Source organism: Schistocerca cancellata, chromosome 7 (assembly GCF_023864275.1).
Source record: "Schistocerca cancellata isolate TAMUIC-IGC-003103 chromosome 7, iqSchCanc2.1, whole genome shotgun sequence".
NCBI lineage: Eukaryota > Metazoa > Arthropoda > Insecta > Orthoptera > Acrididae > Schistocerca > Schistocerca cancellata.
Genome location: NC_064632.1, coordinates 513,892,639 through 513,911,863, shown reverse-complemented (window position 1 = coordinate 513,911,863; position 19,225 = coordinate 513,892,639).

The following is a 19,225-nucleotide window of genomic DNA, read 5'->3' as shown; positions in this document are numbered from 1 at the left end:
TCCCGATCTCTGAAATGTGTCATAAGTCTACCTCATTGCAATCCCTCTCGACTGATTAGCCCATGAACTTCCTGTCATCTTCTAACACAGATCCATGTCACTTTAGAAGTAGATGGTTCTCTTTTCTAGAAAAGCACCCAGATAGCAGTCAGCTTGCATGTATTCCTATTACATACTGCAGAATGTTGTTAAAAGCCATGCAGGAACTGTTCTGTAAGATATTCGTTAGCTAATATCGCATGTTTGTGACTGACAGAGAGTAAAAGACGCAACCTGTAAATACCACTTGTTACAGTTTTGAAGACTTAAACAGTTTTGCGTGGGGCCTAACACACGATCCAGGCTGTAGTTGCATACTTCAGTCCACAAACTGGTAATACAGTGCTCCGAAGCAGACATGTAAGCACACTGCTGCGCTAATATTAGTTTTAGTCGTAGGAAAGGAGAAGTTTGTTAAAATTCAGTAAAGGCGCGATTGGCCGATGAAGTCTGGGGCCGCTAGCAGTGTGTGGTAATAGTCAGCAGCCAGTAGGCCAGGCACAGTAAACATGACGGGTACGATTTGTTTGGTGTGGAGCAACAGCGAGGCAGGAAACTGCAGCATTGCTTTAAGTTATTGCGATGTATGAGGTGAGGCAGTAGGCCAGAGCTGGGAGTGGCGATATGTAAGTGGCTGACATACGGTAATTTACCTCTGCCATAGGTTCTGTCTCTCTCTGACACTACGTCAGAAATGAGGGGAAAAGCAGTATAATCAGTGAGGTACTTTTAGGTTGACAGTGTGTGTGCCAGGTCAGTCGAGAGTCGGGTCGGCCCTGTGCTGGACTACGCTTATAGGAGCCACTCTGGCAGCGATATTGCAAATATTCTGCGTAAACCTGTACTTTGTTTCTATGTACTTGTTCAGGCTGTATTCCGCCTCTGGGTACACAACACCAGGGCCTGACGGGATGGCAGCTGGGTACTTGGAGATTGCACAGTCTGTCTGAAGGAGGGCAGTGACAGCGGTCTGCAGTGGGTCCAGGATGGGCCACATTCGCTTCCCACCTGGCATACTGGGGTCCAGCCGAGGCATAAGCTGCAGGAGGTGTGGCGTGGCAGCGCTGCAGCAGCCCCAGGGATGGCGGTGGGTGTTGTCATCTGGCAAGCACCACTTGTCGCAAGTTGCAGCACAGTATCCAGGAGAGCGCGGGTTCATGTCCGATCCTGTCCTGGGAGCGGTAGTGGCTGAGGGCCACAGGTGACAAGTACAACCACCTCCATCCCATGGTCAGTCAGGCCAAATGGGGCGGTAGGCAGTGGGAAGCATGGACTGTAACAGTCTCCGGAATCGGCGAGCAGCGACCGGGCGAGCATGGCTGACTTCCATCGTAGGGCGGCCTCGATGAACGCAGCACTGGTTTCAGCAGTCCAGGAGTGCTGAGACGGCTGGACTCGCTGCACAGCGCGTGGGTGGTGCACCGACGTTACACTTCTGTAAACTAGCTTAATAAAGGAATACTTTCGAATACCGCTATATCACTCTGCTCTGTCCCTTGATGCAATTGAACTTGCTCGGCCTCCTGACGAGAAATGGCGCAGTGGGTCCCAGTTTCAGTTCTGCCAACTGGAGTCTCAGGTTCGACCATCGACGGTCCGCAACAACACTCTAACCCCATAGAGCGATCCAAGTCATGTGTTTTATTGAGAGACCGTAGATACGCTGGTTGGGTTGGGGACAAGCATCAGATTTGGATGTATAAACAGGAATAGTAGATCGCACTAGGTCAGCAATAAGAGCACATAAATAGCTATGGAAAATCGAGGCAGAGGCAGCAGAAGAAATCAGCTCCGTACACATGTCAACTACCTGTTGCAGCTGCCTACACGCTGGAGTGGGAATCAAGTCCACATGCAGAACTGTTTCCAGACTTTCCATCAACTGCACCATTACATGTATCTGCAGACACGGTCTCTCATACATCGGCCTAGAACATTGAGTTGTTTCCAGACTTCGACTTTCGACTAAATTCGTCGGATGCAGTACTCGCCGACCCTCTAATAGCTACGAAACAAGGCTTTGTATGCTTTCAACTATCTAGTTCCAATTGTTTCATGCTTATCCCATCCGAAATGTAAGCATGTAAATCATCGTAAAGCGGGAAAGGGTCAGGATTTTTGAGTAGGTTGACGAATATTGCCCATACAAAATCAAGCCACACTTTGTTATGTTAGCAATGAGTATAAATATCGAAAAAAATGTGGAAAAAATGACATGAAATCGGTAAAATTATGAAAATTGACGGGAAATACGTATAAATTGAGGACAGATACGACAAAATACAAGAAAATTGAGGGTCAATGAGAGAGCACTTATATCTCTGCTTGGTGCAGCAAAATTCTTGTACATGGGACGAGTGTGTAAGAGCAAGAGGTATACGAGAGAAAGTCGATTTGGAAGCGTTGGAAACCAGGAAAACAGTAACTGATCGTTGACAGCGATAAGACGGATAGAAAAGACTTCTTGTAGTGGATGACAAAAGTGTAGAGTAATAAATTTATATACGTGAGCTCACTAGCCCAGGTATGACTCCGAAAATTTATAGATATCTGTAAAGTATCCAGACATGTGAGTACGATAAACTTTAGGTCCTACTTAGCTAAAGAGCGTTATATTAACAGCTTGGGGGCGGCAGTATACAGCTACCGAATAGATCCCTTCTTCGACACCGTCCATGCTGTTTAAGTGTTTTAAACTCTAACAGACAGTATTTAGAATGTGCTTCTCTGTATTCTGTACCAATAAAAACCATGTGATGTCAGCTAACAAACACCTTGCGGCGTGGTTTTTAACAACATTCTGCAGTATATCTACTGAGGTAACAGGAATACATGCAAGTTGACTGCTGTCCTGGGTGCTTTCCTACAAAAGAGAAACCTCTGCCTTTAAATTGACATGGATCTGCGTTAAAGGACTATGCAAAGAAGATGGAGTAATGGTTGAGAGATGTTGTAATGAGGTAGACTCATGCATTCTAGCGAGATGGAGATGTTGTAGCTGGTAATTTACCGAACATTTAACCATTGTTTCCATTGTTCTCTCGGGCTGCTTCAGTTGTGTTATATAACCTGCATTCGACTCGTATACGTTTGTTCTAGGTGTGATTTTGAGCGCTATCTACCTGCAATCGTTAACAGTAAACCTCCCCCATACCACAGCCGGCTGAGGTCTTCCAACACATGTACGACGAATCAGGTCCACCAAACAGATGGAAAACTATTTCAGTGCTCTCCTCTCGACGAACGAATATGCGAAGTACGCCATTTGCCAGCTACATAGTAATCTATATTTTTTCTTTGATGTAGGATGTAGTACATTTATCATCTTAAATTTTATGACCTAAGTGAGTGTGATAGAAAACATGCAGGGTGAATGTATGTCAGGTGTGGAAATATATTTGAGACCTTTGAGTATTAACAGCCTTACTTTCCATGTCCAATATATCGGAAACCACACTGCCTCAATGTTGTAGCATGTTTAAGTGCAGTGTAGTTTAGGCATAGGAGAGCGTGTTTATGTTCTATGATAATTTCTTTCTTTGCAATACCTTCTTGGTATGGACTCCAGACACTACAACAATGGTCCAGAGTTGATAGCAGAAGTGATTTACGGAAAATGTTTCGAAGGAAAATACTTTGTGCTCCATTCCGCATAGGGCGAGGTGGCCAAACGTAATAAAATCTTACCAAAAAAATGGTTCAAATGGCTCTGAGCACGATGGGACTTAACTACTGTGGTCATCAGTCCCGTCATCAGTCCCCTAGAACTTAGAACTACTTAAACCTAACTAACGTAAAGACATCACACACACCCATGCCCGAGGCAGGATTCGAACCTGCGACCGTAGCGGTCGCGCGGTTCCAGACTGTAGCGCCTAGAACCGCTCGGCCACACCGGCCGGCAAAATTCTTACCAAAATTTTGAAATGTTTCTGCTAAGGAAAGCAGTTTTTACGACTCCTGTCTCCTGGTGACTATTTCAAACATTACGAAACAGTATATGTCTCATGAGTTGGCCATAGGTGGCAAGTGATGTACACAGGGCTACACCCGTAGTTGAGGGGTAGCGTTTTTGACTAATAATCAAGTTCCGGGTTCGAACTATGCCACTGGTTAAACAATGAATCAAAATAATCAGCATTGGCAGTCTGAAACTTCCGGCATAATGAGTCACCTTCTGCCAAAGGCCTTGTCAAAGAGGGTGGAGGAGTGGACAGAGCTTCAGAGCACTCTCTAGCCCATGTGGTGGGAAAATGCCCACGCAAGAGAAGAATTAACAGTGATCAACGGCATGGAGATCCAACAGGCAATGGAAACAAGTGCACTAAAGATATGTAATGTGTATACAAAGAACATCAGGCCTGTAGCTGAAAAAGTGTCATGACGACCTCTCGATTGGTAAAAAATATCGAAATAAACCTCCATTCGTGTCTCCGGGAGGGGACTGCCAAGGGGTAGGTAACGATGAGAAAAAGACAGAAAAACTGACTAAAGGAAAACGTCCTTCGAATCAGGGCGGGGGAGACCAGAAGTCTGAACAAGGTAGGTGTGCTACAAAACCTGAAAAGGGAAATGTTAAGGTTCAAGTGAAGTAGAAAGAAGACTAGGATTTTGGTCAGATGAGTACAGGACAGCATCAACAGCAGCAGAAAATTCTATAACGTGAGTAGGATTCATAATGAATAGGAATTTAGGGCAGAGAATGAGTTGCTGTGAACAGTTCAGTGATATCATTTATTTATCAGAATCTACAGCAAACCAACACCAACAACTATAGTTCAGGTATACTTACCGACGTCACAAGGTGAAGATGAAAATATAGAGAAAGTATATGAGGATACTGAACAGATAATTCAGTATGTAAAGAGAGATGAAGATCTAATAATCGTGGGGGACTGGAATTTGGTTGAAGGGGAAGGAGGAGAAGAAAGGTTTACGATAGAATAGAGGCTTGGTGATAGGTTCAAATGGTTCAAATGGCTCTAAGCACTATGGGACTTAACGTCTGAGGTCATCAGTCCCCTAGACTTAGAACTACTTAAACCTAACTAACCGAAGGACATCACACACATACATGATCGAGGCCGAGGCAGGTTTCGAACCTGCGACCGTAGCAGCAGCGCGGATCCGGACTGAAGCGCCTAGAACCGCTCGGCCACAGCAGCCGGCTTGGTTGTAGGAATGAGAGTGGAGATAACTGAGTTCTAATTCTCTGAGGCAATGGGAACTGCAACAATGAATAGTTCAGCAGGCATTCGGTTGTAGAGGAGTGGAAAAGAGGGCAATCACAGATGACGGAAAGTAAAACTTCAGTCGGCTCCATGAGAAATGTGAAGAAATCGAAGAAGAACTGATAGTCGGATGTCATGACTGAGACTGTAGAAAAAGATAAATAAAAATTGGTGAATTTAGAGGCAGTCGTGGTAAGACTGAGAGTTCTATGGGAATTCTATTATTAAATACAGAGGAGAGAGCGAATGAGTGGATAGAGTACATTGAATGCATCTGAAAGGGGGGGGGGGGGGAGACCAATCTGATAACGTGATAGAAGAAATAGCAGCAGGAGTCGATTTAGAAGATACAAGTGACCCAGTATTATAGTTAGAATTTAAAAGAGCTTTGGAAGACTTATGATCATATAAGGGTGAAGAAACAGAGAAAATTCCATCAGAATTTCTAAACTCCTCGGGGAAAGTATCAACAAAACGAATATTCACGTTGGTGTGTAGAATGTATGAGGCTGCCGATGCACCATCTGACTTTTGGAAACAATCAATTCCAAAGATTACATGAGCCGGCGAGTGCGAGAGTTATCGCTTAACAGCTCATACATCCAAGTTGTTGACAAGAGTAATGTACGAAAGAATGGAAAAGAAAGTCGGGGATGTATAAGCTGACGATCAGTAGGCTTTAGGAAACGTAAAGACACCAGAGATGCTGTTTGATACTGAATTTGATAATGGAGGCAAGATTAAAGAAAAATCAAGACTCATTCATAGGTTTTTTCAACCCTGAAAAAGTGTTCGACAATGGCAAATGCTGCAAGATATTCGAAATTTTGAGGAAGTTAGGGTTAATTTGCAGGGAGGGACGGGTGATATAAAACATGTACAAAAATCAATTGGGAATAACAGGAGTGGAAGACCACGAACGAAGAGCGCGGATTAAGAAAGGTGAGAGACAGGAATGTAATCCTACTGTTCGTTCTATACATGGAAGAAGCGATGCAAGAAATAAAAGAAATGTTCATGTATGGAATTAATATTCAAGGTGAAAGAATATCAATGATAAGATTCTCTGAAGACATTGCTATCCTCAGTAAAAGTGAAGAAGATTTACAGTATCTTCTGACTGCAATGAACACTTTAATGAGTAGAGAATATGTATTTCAGAGTAGAAGGAAGAAAGACGAACGTAAGGAGAAATAGAAGAAATGAGGATTGATAGCCATGACGCAGATAAAGTTAAGGAATTCTGCTACCTAAACATCAAAATAACCCATGGCGGACGGAGCAAGGAGGACATAAAGGGCAGACTAGCACTGGCAAAAAGGCCATACCTGAGCAAGAGAAGTCAAATACTATCAAAAATAGGGCTTAATTTGAGGAAGAAATTTCTGAGAATGTAGGTTTGGAGCGCATCGTTGAATGGTATTGAAACATGGACTGTGGGGAAACCGGAACAGATGAGAATCGAGGCGTCTGAGATGTGGTGATACAGATTAAGTTTAAAATTAGGTGGACTGATAATATAAAGAATGAGGGGATTCAGCGCAGAATCGGAGATGAAAATTAGAAGGGACATGATGGTAGGACATCTGTTTAGACATCAGGGAACCACTTCCACGGTATTGCCGGGAGCTATAGCTGGTAAAAACTGCAGAGGAAGACAGACATTGGAATATTTCCACGGAATAATTGAGGACACAGGTTGCAACTGCTACTCTGAGATGAAGATATTGGCACGGGAGAGGTATTCGTGGCGGGCTACATCAAACGAAAGGCGGGCTACATCAAACCCATTAGAAGATTTATGACTGAAAATGAAAGTGATGTATGCAGTGTAGCAAGGTTCATGGTATCTCCAAATGTGAGTAGCATTCACAAATTCACTATAGCTCCAAGTGTGTGTAGCACTCGCAAATTAATGGAGAGGATGGTTTAGCGATGATATGGAAAATCAGTAACTGCTGCTTTGCTACTGTCTGATAGCATCACGAGATCGACTCGCTGAGACATTTTGTTGATGTCATAAGTTGACGACAGCAGTGGCTTTTAACTTCGATAGTAGGTGAAATGCATTGAAATTACGAAAAGACATGATGAATTTCATGGAAAACTCGCAAACCTGAGGAAAAAAACCCTACAAAAATGATTATTATGGGCCCCCGTAACCGGAAGTTTGCTCATCCGTCATCGACAACGGTATCGTAGACCGAGTTCATTGTTTTACTCCGTTGGATGTTAAGAAATGACGAGGGAGGGAGGGATGCGAATTGTAGGTTCACGTTCTAGTGTGAAAATAACTGCGCTTTTTCCAGAATGAGATTTTCACTCTGCAGCGGAGTGTGCGCTGATATGAAACTTCCTGGCAGATTAAAACTGCGTGCCGGACCGAGACTCGAATTCGGCACCTTTGCCTTTCGCGGGCAAGTGCTCTACCAGCTGAGCTACCCGAGCACGACTCACGCCCCGTCCTCACAGCTTCACTTCTGCCAGTACCTCGTCTCCTACCTTCCAAACTTTACAGAAGCTCTCCCGCGAAAGGCAAAGGTCTCGAGTTCGAGTCTCGGTCCGGCACGCAGTTTTAATCTGCCAGGAACTTTCAACTGCGCCTTTTCCCGGATAGACAGGGTGAAAGCTGCAATTCTGTATTGCTCTTCATAAAAACTAAACTCCGTCCAAAGAGGCCTTGGAAGGCCCAACGGTACCGTCCGGTCGCCGGGTCGTCCTCAACGCGCAGGCGTCATTGGATGGGGATTTGTAGGTGCATGTGGTCAGCACACCGCTCTCCCGGCCGCATGTCAGTTTACGAGACCGGAGCCGCTACTTCTCAATCAAGTAGCTCCTCAATTTGCCTCACAAGGGCTGAGGGCACCCTGCTTGCCAGTAGCGCTCGGCAGACCGGATAGTCACCCTTCCAAATGCTAGCCCAGCCCGACAGCGGTTAACTTCGGTGATCTGACGGGAACCGATGTTACCACTGCGGCAAGGCTATTGCTATTTATGCGTCCGAAATATAAATAATTCGCACATGCATGACAACTTATTTACATGACTTGCACAGACACTAATTTTGAGTGCTCGAACTGCGGGGGGCTGCTGCAAGCGGAAGGCGGCAGCTGGGTGTTCGGCGCCAGTGTACTGAATAGCGACGCCTGCAGCCGACTCAAGGACGTCGGTCACTGCACCCGCCTCTTCCCAGCGTCCACCCTCTCTGGCTAGTACGGGCTCTCCCCACCGCGAGGCGTAGCCGGAGCCCGTATCATGCTGTTCGCTGTTCCGTGAATAGCCAAATATTTCGCTATTGTTAGAGGAGTCGGCATTTCCTAGAAATGCGTCTCATTTCTGCAGAACTGAGACAGAGTATCGCCGGCAGAGGGATCTCTGTGTGTACCATCAACGAGACGACAGAACAAGGCTGGGAAAGCGGAACTACCAGCTACAGGAGGGTTCAGCTGCAGACCGGAAACAGGATATTGATGTCAGCCCAGGACCAACTGAAACAGATTACCTGCAGTGGATAGATCTCTTTGTGTACCATTGGCGACTGGATAGAATAGGCCTGGAAAACCCATGTCCCTGTCTGCAGGGGGAGAACAGGAAGAGGGGTGGGGAGGAAGGAGATGATGTGGTGTTATTTCAGTGTTTCGTCTTCCTGTAGAATCAAGGGTGGATGCACTCGTGTTCGTGTTATTCAGATACTTTTTTTCTGAATTAAAGGAGTTGACATTACAGCAGCTGAGCGGCAAAGAACGGCAACATTTTAGGCAGAGTTACCCACGAGGAGCAAGTGATGTAATTTCTCCACCGTCTATTCTTCCACTGCACATACAGCAGGAATGTCATCCTTTGACAGTACACACACACACACACACACACACACACACACACACACACACACACAGCTTTTATTCGATACAGTGGAGTGTCTGGAACCTCTACCAGACAGTCGTCGTACAGGTTACATGAATAATCAGACTAAATGCGGGCAATGATGGGCTATAACTGAATGCAGCAGAGATTGATAGCGAATTAAAACACTGCTCTCAACATGTCGGGGGCAAAGCCAGTGACAGCACACTGTGAAACGACTAGTATAACGATTAAAGTGTATCTCATTTACGCAGGATGAATTTTTTGAGTGTGTTTCCTGCAGGGAATTTATTGTACTCAGCCAAAGACCACTTTCAGACATTGTTGACGTATCCAGAACGTTTGAAAGTACACCGCCGTTGACCGTTCAGTTTTTCATCCAGCCTATCAAAGACATACGTTTAATGGCTTGCAGGAAGTGTCGTGTTCTTGAGTTCTTTGCCCGTCTATGTCTGATTTATGGAGACCAGAAACAATATATCGCTGCCAGCAGATGGATCTCTTTCTGTATCATCAGCGATAGGGCAGAACAGGCCTGGAAAACCGACGATCCTACCTATGGGAGGAGGAGAGTGAGGGAGGCAGCAATGGAGGTACCACCAGTTCTAAGCTGGTTGTCTGCACATTGAGGTGAATGCATGTGCAGCTGCTGCCAGTCTCTCCTGGTGAGATGTCTTGGGGTAGTTTTTTTGCAGTAGTTGTGTTATTGCCATGATTTGTGTAGTATGCTCCCCACTCGTCTAATATAGTGTGCCTAGGAAGCTGTTTTATCCGATCACTAGACCACAATTTTTTTCTTTATTGTTATTTCACTCCCCAAAATGGGACAGGTTGGCAGTGGCACAATATGCTGCTCTTCAGCCAAGAGAGTTACAGAAACAACACAGTCCCATGAGAAAAAGAACACATATCAGAGAATGGTATAAAGTGATGAAAAAGAACAAGAACAAAAAATAGATGAGTATAAACCGTAGATTAAAAAACAACATAGACGAGAGCCGCACACACATAGGAAGAATGAACACTGTGAGTCGACACAAAAAACAAAGAAACACCAGTGGGAACACAAACGAATTATGCTGGCGGCACTGTTGGTGCTGGTGGAATGTAGCACTGCGCACGGTACTGGAGTAACAGTGACACCACAACGAAAACGTTAAAAATCACTGCACCAAAGGGGACCTACCACGGGGTGAAGGGAGTAGGGGGGAAGGAAAGGGAGGGGGGAGAGATGGTAGAGAGAAATCCCGGAGGGGGTAGGAGGGGGGCAGTGGAGGGGAGAAGGCAAGGAGCTAGAAGCTTGGTGGGGGGGGGTGAAAAGGAGAAAGAAGGTGTTTGGCAGGGGAAAAGGGGAAGAAAGGAAGGGGGAGAGGGAGGGTGAGAGGGAGCTCTGAGGACGGTGGGGAGGAAGGAGGAAGGATTAGATCTGGTTGGAGGGGTAGATAGCTAGACAACAATTCAAGCAACTTGTATTAATGGAATTTATTACAGTAAGTTAAATTGACTGTACTTAACTTTGCGTGTTCACAAAGGTATATCACAAGGAAATGGCGACATGCAAATAATCAATGTAAGCAAAACAATTCAGTTCATAAGTCAGTGCTGTAGCATTTGTATGACGGCCCCTCTTTCACTCCGGCCGCGGCGAGGCGGTGCGATGTTTATATTTCCTTCGGGTAGATGCCACTCTTGTCTTGGGTCATCCTAGTCAGCGTGCTATTGCCTGATGTCATCCCATAGCCTTCTCTGCCCTTTTGTTCTTCATCGTCGTACCGGCGCTTGTCATCACTCCGGGACAATTTGCATGTGCTGAATTATGACAGTACAATTATTAAACTCCTCTCCAACCAACATCGACACCTCATCAACTGAACACATTTCCTGCCAAAAGTAAAGACATTACCTAGAACTGCAGCCTTTTTCTCACAAAATCATAAATGAGGGCGGAGGGCAGCGGGAAGTGGGATAGGCTGTACACAGTTTCGAGCATGCTCTTCCGGTAGTGTTGTGTAATAGAGCTGTCGGTCTACAAATCTTGAGGTGAAAATACACTTGCAGTATTGGAAAAAGTAGGGGGTGTGGGATGGCAGAAAATTTGGCAGGCGTCACTGGAGTATGCAGGCAGCAGTAAGACAATCCAGAAGCAGGATAACAACATCAAAAATAAACAAATAAACAAAGGCATTACCTTATGTCCTCCTCTGCAGCAGATCAGCATAAATGAGTCTTTTTCAGAAGTGTGGAAGGCAACAGGAAGTGGGAGAGGGGAGAGAGAAAATGAGGGAGCAGGAGGGTGTAGGGGAGGAATGGGGGTAGTGATCTCATGAGACATTGCCAAGTCTACCTTTCAAGGTGAGGAGTTGGGGGGATCACCCAGGGAGAATCGCCATCTTGAATAAATTTGCAACAATGCAGAATGGCATCATTTCACCCTTACCCCACTACCATTATATAGATGTTTTTAGCAGCTATTTGTGCAGATTTTTTATGAGTAGTATCTTAATGTGTAAACACATCATTGTGTGTGAATTTTAAAATTTTCCCGGCGAATTGACTGTTCAAACAAATTTCGTTCTTGCAGCCGGTCGTCGTTCAATACTTCGCACGATATTTCAACTGGGCACCTGCCAGTCATCTTCAGGTGAGCCGTCGCAGACTGGCGAAAACGTCCTCCGTTCCGCAATATATAGCGTACTGCAACTATTCTGCGCATGCGTCGAAAACTTGATAGTTGAACCACACTGCCTGCCGGCAGCGCCCTCGCTGGTGGAATGCGGAACTCAGCCGCCCTCTGCGTTGCTGTTTGCCACGGCGGTCGACGCAATCTGTCGTCTTCGATTTGAACAAATCGTGGAGATGATGGGATTCCATGCACTGTCCAGCTGGTAGCCGCTGTCACGGTTTAACAGATTTTCCGCCAGTCGTATTTCTACTGATTCTTTAATAATGGAGTCCCAGAAAGACGTTGCTGTGGACAAAATCATTGTTTTCTCATACTTCATTGAATGTCCAGTAGAAATACAATGTTCAGGAATAGCGGACTTGCTTGGCTGCAAAAGGCAGGTGTAACGTTGATGTTCAGTGCAGCGTTCTTTCACGGTGCGTGTGGTTTGACCTATGTAAGCCATACCACATTGGCACGGTATCTTGTAAATTCCGGCCTTTCGTAGTAACAGATTGTCCTTAACTGATCCCACAAGGTCCGCAATCTTCGATGGTGGGCGGAAAACCACTTTTACCTGAAATTTTCGGAGGATTCTTGCTATTTTAAACGAAGTGTTGCCAACGAAAGGAAGAAAAGCTAAAGATTGTTCCGGCATGTTCTCCCCTTTATTCACTTCCTGCTTCTTAGTTTTAACTGTTAGTGCCCTGTTAATCTGCTGGATGGAATACCCATTTTCGCTGAATACTGTATTTAGATGGGCGAGTTCTTGAGGTTAGCTATCTAGATCTGAGATAGTATGAGCTCTATGAACAAGTGTTTTAAGCAAACTCATGGTTTGCGATGGGTGATGGCAACTCGATGCTTGCAGGTACAAATCAGTATGAGTGGGTTTCCGGTAAACTGAATGCCCTAGAGAACCATCATTCTTCCTTCGAACCAGGACATCCAAGAAAGGCAAACAACCATCTTTCTCTATCTCCATGGTGAACAGGATGTTGCCATGAATGGAGTTGCGGTGATGTAGAAACTCCATTAATTTATCTTCTCCATGAGGCCACACTATGAAAGTGTCATCCACATACCGACAAAAAACTGTTGGCTTCAGGGCACCTGATTCAAGCGCTCTCTCTTCAAAATCCTCCATAAAAAGGTTGGCCACCAAAGGAGACAGGGGACTACCCATGGCGACACTGTCAGTCTGTTCAAAATATTCTTGATTAACCATAAAATAAGTTGAGGAAAGAGCGTGCCTGAACAAAGCAGCGATATCAATAGGAAAAATGTTACCAATCAGTGTCAAAGCATTCCACCAGCGAGGGCGCTGCCGGCGGGCAGTGTGGTTCAACTATCAAGTTATCGACGCATGCGCAGAATAGTTGCAGTACGCCATGTATTGCGGAACGGAGGACGTTTTCGCCAGTCTGCGACGGCTCACCTGAAGATGACTGGCAGGTTCCCAGTTGAAATATCGTGAGAAGTATTGAACGACGACCGGCTGCAAGAACGAAATTTGTTTGAACATCAGTGTGTGGTTGCTTTTTCCTCTGCATCGAATTGTCTTCCGAGAAAAACTTCAAAACTTTATGCCCTAATGTTTCTCGCGTGGTCGTAACTGTCAATACACACTAACCACTTTATGTCCTTGCAACCACACTTCAACATCTGACTGGCTGCCCAGGAGAGAATAAGCATTAATGGCTTCCTTTTGCCATGCATACTTGGGAATTCTAGCCAACCTAAAAACATAGAGATTGTAACAGCTGTAATTATTAGACTGCAAATGACGTAAATACTTATGTACTGTTGTTCTGTATAATATCCTAACTCGCCATATAGGCACTTACACCAATTACACAGGTGTCATCTGTGTGTGCTAAAACTGAGTGGGGACCCTAACCCCTACCTTCCCCAATTGGGTACACTTTCATTTTCAAATGAGAGCACCCAGTAATATTGCAGATTCGATTTCTGCGACAAAAAACACCTGCACTTTATCCAAAAGCTTTTCCCACAGACCATGTCTTACTACCATACAGCACTGTTCTCCAAACGTACATTCTCAGAAATTTCTTCCTCGAATTAAGACCTATGATTCGGGAGGACGACGGTTCAATCCCGTCTCCGGCCATCCTGATTTAGGTTTTCCGTGATTTCCCTAAATCGTTTCAGGCAAATGCCGGGATGGTTCCTTTGAAAGGGCACGGCCGATTTCCTTCCCAATCCTTCCCTAACCCGAGCTTGCGCTCCGTCTCTAATGACCTCGTTGTCGACGGGACGTTAAACACTAATCACCACTAATCACCACCAAGACCTATGTTTGATACTAGAAGATTTCTGTTGGCTTTGAATGCCTTTCTTAATATTGCTAGTCTGCTTTCTATATCCTCTTTACTCCATACGCCACGGGCTACTTTGTTGCACAGGGAGCAGAATTCCTAAACATCATCTACTTCGTGATCAACAATCCAGATAAGTTTCTCCCTGTTTACATTTCTGATACTTCTCATTACTTTAATCTTTCTTCGATTTACGCTCAATTTACATTCTCTGCTCATTAGACTGTTGTTTCCATTCCGCAGATCCTGTAATTCTTCTTCACTTTCACTGAGAACAGCGATATGATCAGCGAATACTGATGTCCTTTCACCTTGAATTTTCATTCCATGTGCGAACTTTTCATTTACTCCCGCCATTGCTTCCTCGATGTATAGATCGAAGAGGAGGAGTGAAAGACTACATCCCTGTCTCACAACCTTTTTAATCCAAGCACTTCGTTCTTAGAAAAAACAATTATAGTAAGATCTTATGGGTCCAAACTGCTGAGGCCATCGGTCCCTAAGCTTACACACTACTTAATCCAACTTTAACTAACTTACGCTAAAGACAAAACACACACCCATGCCCGAGGGAGGACTCGAACCAACGACGGAGGGAGCCGCGCAGACCGTGACAAGGCGCCTCAGACCGCGGGGCTACCCCGCGTGGCGTTTTTGGTTTTCCACCCTTACTGTTCCCCATTTGGTCTTCTACACATTGTGCATTACGCGTCATTCTCTACAGCCTACCCTATTTTTCTCAGAATTGCGAACATCTTGCACCATTTTACACTGTCGAACTCTTCTTCCAGGTCGACAAATCCTATGAATGCGTCTTAGTCTTTCTTCAGCTTGCTTCCATTATCAACCGTAACGTCAGTACTGCCTCTCTGCTGACTCCTACTTCCTAGTCATTTAACAGATCCTCAACCTTCTCTTCAATTCTTCTGTATAATATTCTTGTCGGGAACTTGGATACATGAGTTTTTAAGCTTTTGTGCGACAGTTCTCGCACTTATCGGCCTTTTCAGTCTTCGGAATCGCGTCGATATTTTTCCATATGTTGGATTGTATGTCGCCAGCCTCACATTCCACACACCAGCATGAATATTCGTTTTGTTGCCACTTAACGCAATGATTTGTGAAATTTTGATGGAATATTATCTATTCCTTTTGCCTTATTCGATCTTAGGTCCTCCAAAGCCCTTTTAAATTCTGATTCTAATACGGGATCCCCTGTGTCTTCTATACCGACTCCTGTTTCTTCTTATATTAAGTTATTAGGCAGTTCTTCCTCCTCATAGAGGCCTTCAATTGCTTATCCTACCGTCCACCCTCTCCTCTGCATTTAAAAACTACCGTTGCTTTCGATGTAATCGAAGGATGTTTTTACTTTTCTGTATGCTGAGTCAGTATTCCTGATAATCATTTCTTTTTCGATTTCTTCACATTTTAGCGCAGCCATTTCGTTTTAGTTCCATTGCACTTCCTATTTCTTTCATTCCTAAGTGAATTGTTTTGCTGTATTCCCGAATTTCCTTGAACATTTTTGAACTTCCATCTTTTACCGATCAATTTTCTGTTACCCACGGTTTCTTCGCAGCTGCTTTCTTTGTACCTGTGTTATTTCTTTTTCAACATCTGTGATTGCCCTTTTCAGAAGTATCTATTCCTTTTCAGCCTAACTGCCTACTGAGTTATTCCTTGAAGCAGTATCTATAACCTCAGAGAACTTCAGGCTTATCTCATCATTCCTTGATACTTCTGTGTCCCAATTCCTTGTGCACTGATGCTTCCTGATTACTCTCTTAAAAGTCAGCCTAATCTTCATCACTGCTTAATTGTGATCTCAGTCTGTCTCTGCTCATTGATACGCCTTGCAGCCCAGTATCTCACTTCTGAATATCTGCCTGATCATGATGTAATCTAACTGAAAATTGCTATATCTCCCACCATTTTCCAAGTATACCTCCGCCTCTTGTAATTTTTGACGAGAGTATTCGCTATTACCAATCTGAAATTTATTGCAGAACTCATTTAGTGGTCCTCCTCCCTCATTCATAGTACCAAGCCTATATTCTCCTGTTATCCTATTTTCCACTCCTTTCACTACAGACGAATTCCAGTCCGCCGTGACTATTATGTTTTCATCCCCTTTTACGTACTAAATTGCACGTACAATATCCTCATATACTTCCTCTCTCTGTTCGTCGACATATACACCTGAACTATCGTTGTCACTGTTTGTTTGTTGTCGATCCTGATGATAACAACCATATCACTGAACACACTCTCTCTCTACCTTGCTGCTCATAACGGCCGTTATACCATTTTCTGTTGCTGTTGTATTATCCTACAGTCATCTGACCTGAAATCATTGCCCTATTTCCACTTCCCTTGGGCCTTAGCATTTCATTTTGCAGATTTTCTAGCTCTCATACACGTTAAAACTTCTGTCATTCCACGCCCCGACTCGTAGAACATTATGCTTTCGTTGGTTATTCAGTCTCTTTCTCAAGGTCGCCTCCCCCTTGGTACTCCCCTCCTGGTAGACCCATTGGGGGCTATTCCGGAAAATTTTACCAACGGAGAGATAATCACGACACTTTTTCAGTTACTGGTCACAGGTCCTGTGGATATACTATGTGTCTTTAATGCAGTGGTTTCCATTTCCTTTAGCATACCCATCATTGCTGATACTTCCGCCTTCGGGGACAGTTTCCCAACCCAAGGGCAAAAGAGTTGCCTGAAGCTGTGTCCGCACCTTCGGCTCCGTTGACAAGGCCGTCGGCAGAACGAGGGTGACTTCTTGTGCCAGAAGCCTTCGGCCCCCATTGCTGATGATTTTTATTCAAAAGTAAAGCGGAAGCATGGTTCGAAACCGGGACCAAGGAGGTTTCGATTGCTAGTCAATGATGCTGCCCTAGACCTCGGGTACCTTATCACGATAAGAAGTCTTACGGTATCAGCAAAACGTTCGGCAATAAGACTAAACACGGAGTCCAAATTTCTTGTAGCCTTGCAATGATTTAGAATTATTTCTATTTCGTCTTGTACGAGGTGCATTCAAGTTCTAAGACCTCCGATTTTTTTTCTCCGGACTGGAAAGAGATAGAAACATGCGAATTGTTTTAAAATGAGGCCGCGTTGATTGTCAATACGTCCCAGAGATGGCAACACCATACGGCAGATGGAATTTTACCGCCAGCGGCGAGAATGAGAACTGTTTTAAATACTTAAAATGGCGACGTTTGCCTTACTTGAACAGCGTGCAGTCAATCGTTCTCTGAATTTGCGTGGTGTGAAACCAATTGAAATTCATCGACAATTGAAGGAGACATGTGGTGATGGAGTTATGAATGTGTCGAAAGTGCGTTCGTGGGTGTGACAGTTTAATGAAGGCAGAACATCGTGTGACAACAAACTGAAACAACCTCGGGCTCGCACAAGCCGGTCTGACGACATGATCGAGAAAGTGGAGAGAATTGTTTTGGGGGATCGCCGAATGACTGTTGAACAGATCGCCTCCAGAGTTGGCATTTCTGTGGGTTCTGTGCACACAATCCTGCATGACGACCTGAAAATGCGAAAAGTGTCATCCAGGTTGGTGCCACGAATGCTGACGGACGACCACACGGCTGCCCGTGTGCCATGTTGCCAAGCAATGTTGACGCACAACGACAGCATGAATGGGACTTTCTTTTCGTCGGTTGCGACAATGGATGAGACGTGGATGCCATTTTTCAATCCAGAAACACAGCGCCAGTCAACTCAATGGAAGCACACAGATTCACCGCCACCAAAAAAATTTCGGGTAACCGCCAGTGCTGAAAAAATGATGGTGTCCATGTTCTGGGACATCGAGGGCGTAATCCTTACCCATTGCGTTCCAAAGGGCACTACGGTAACAGGTGCATCCTACGAAAATGTTTTGAAGAACAAATTCCTTCCTGCACTGCAACAAAAACGTCCGGGAAGGGCTGTGCGTGTGCTGTTTCACCAAGACAACGCACCCGCACATCGAGCTAACGTTACACAACAGTTTCTTCGTGATAACAACTTAGAAGTGATTCCTCATGCTCCCTACTCACCTGACCTGGCTCCCAGTGACTTTTGGCTTTTTCCAACAATGAAAGACACTCTCCGTGGCCGCACATTCACCAGCCGTGCTGCTATTGCCTCAGCGATTTTCCAGTGGTCAAAACAGACTCCTAAAGAAGCCTTCGCCGCTGCCATGGAATCATGGCGTCAGCGTTGTGAAAAATGTATACGTCTCCAGGGCGATTACGTCGAGAAGTAACGCCAGTTTAATCGATTTCGGGTGAGTAGTTACTTAGAAAAAAAAATCGGAGGCCTTACAACTTGAATGCACCTCGTACAGATAAAACATCTATTCTGTGCCACTAACAGCTCGGGAACGGAGTGGTGCCGGATCGTTGTGTGTTCGTATTTATTACGGCTCCGGCGCTGCGGTGGGGTGGGCCTCGTGATATGTGCTGGGCAACGCAGCGGGTGTGTGTGAGTGTACACTCGGTGTGTGTGTGTGTGTGTGTGTGTGTGTGTGTGTGTGTGTGACAGGTGTGCCTGTCACTATTTTCCTTACAATGACTGTGGACTGTATTCCGGCCGAGCGGCTTGCACGAGAGGTACAGCTACTGGAAGGAACAACACACCGAAATCAGTCACACTACTAATCTCATTCGAGGTGACTCACTGGAATCAAGCATCCCGTTGGTATGAGGACTGTACGAAATCAAATATGACTGGAACAGAAAACTATGTTACATTACAATTATCGAATTTGCCAAAGTTTAAATGTCTACCCATAAAAAGATTACTCAACAATCAAAATTTCAGCCCTTGATTAAATTTTACGAAAGTATCAACTTTTAGGAACAAAAAAGCTTACAGTTTCATCCCAAATGTAATATAGAATCAAGTGCGTTGGTTCTTAATTGCAATAGCCGGAGTAGCCGAATTTTGTCGTTCACAGCATCATCATCCAGTAAAAGAAAAATTGATTTCGGGTAAACCCTAAATATTTTTAACATAGAATCAGAACGTACCATAAAAATGGGGGTTCTTATTTGAAAGCATGAAGTTCGTCCTCC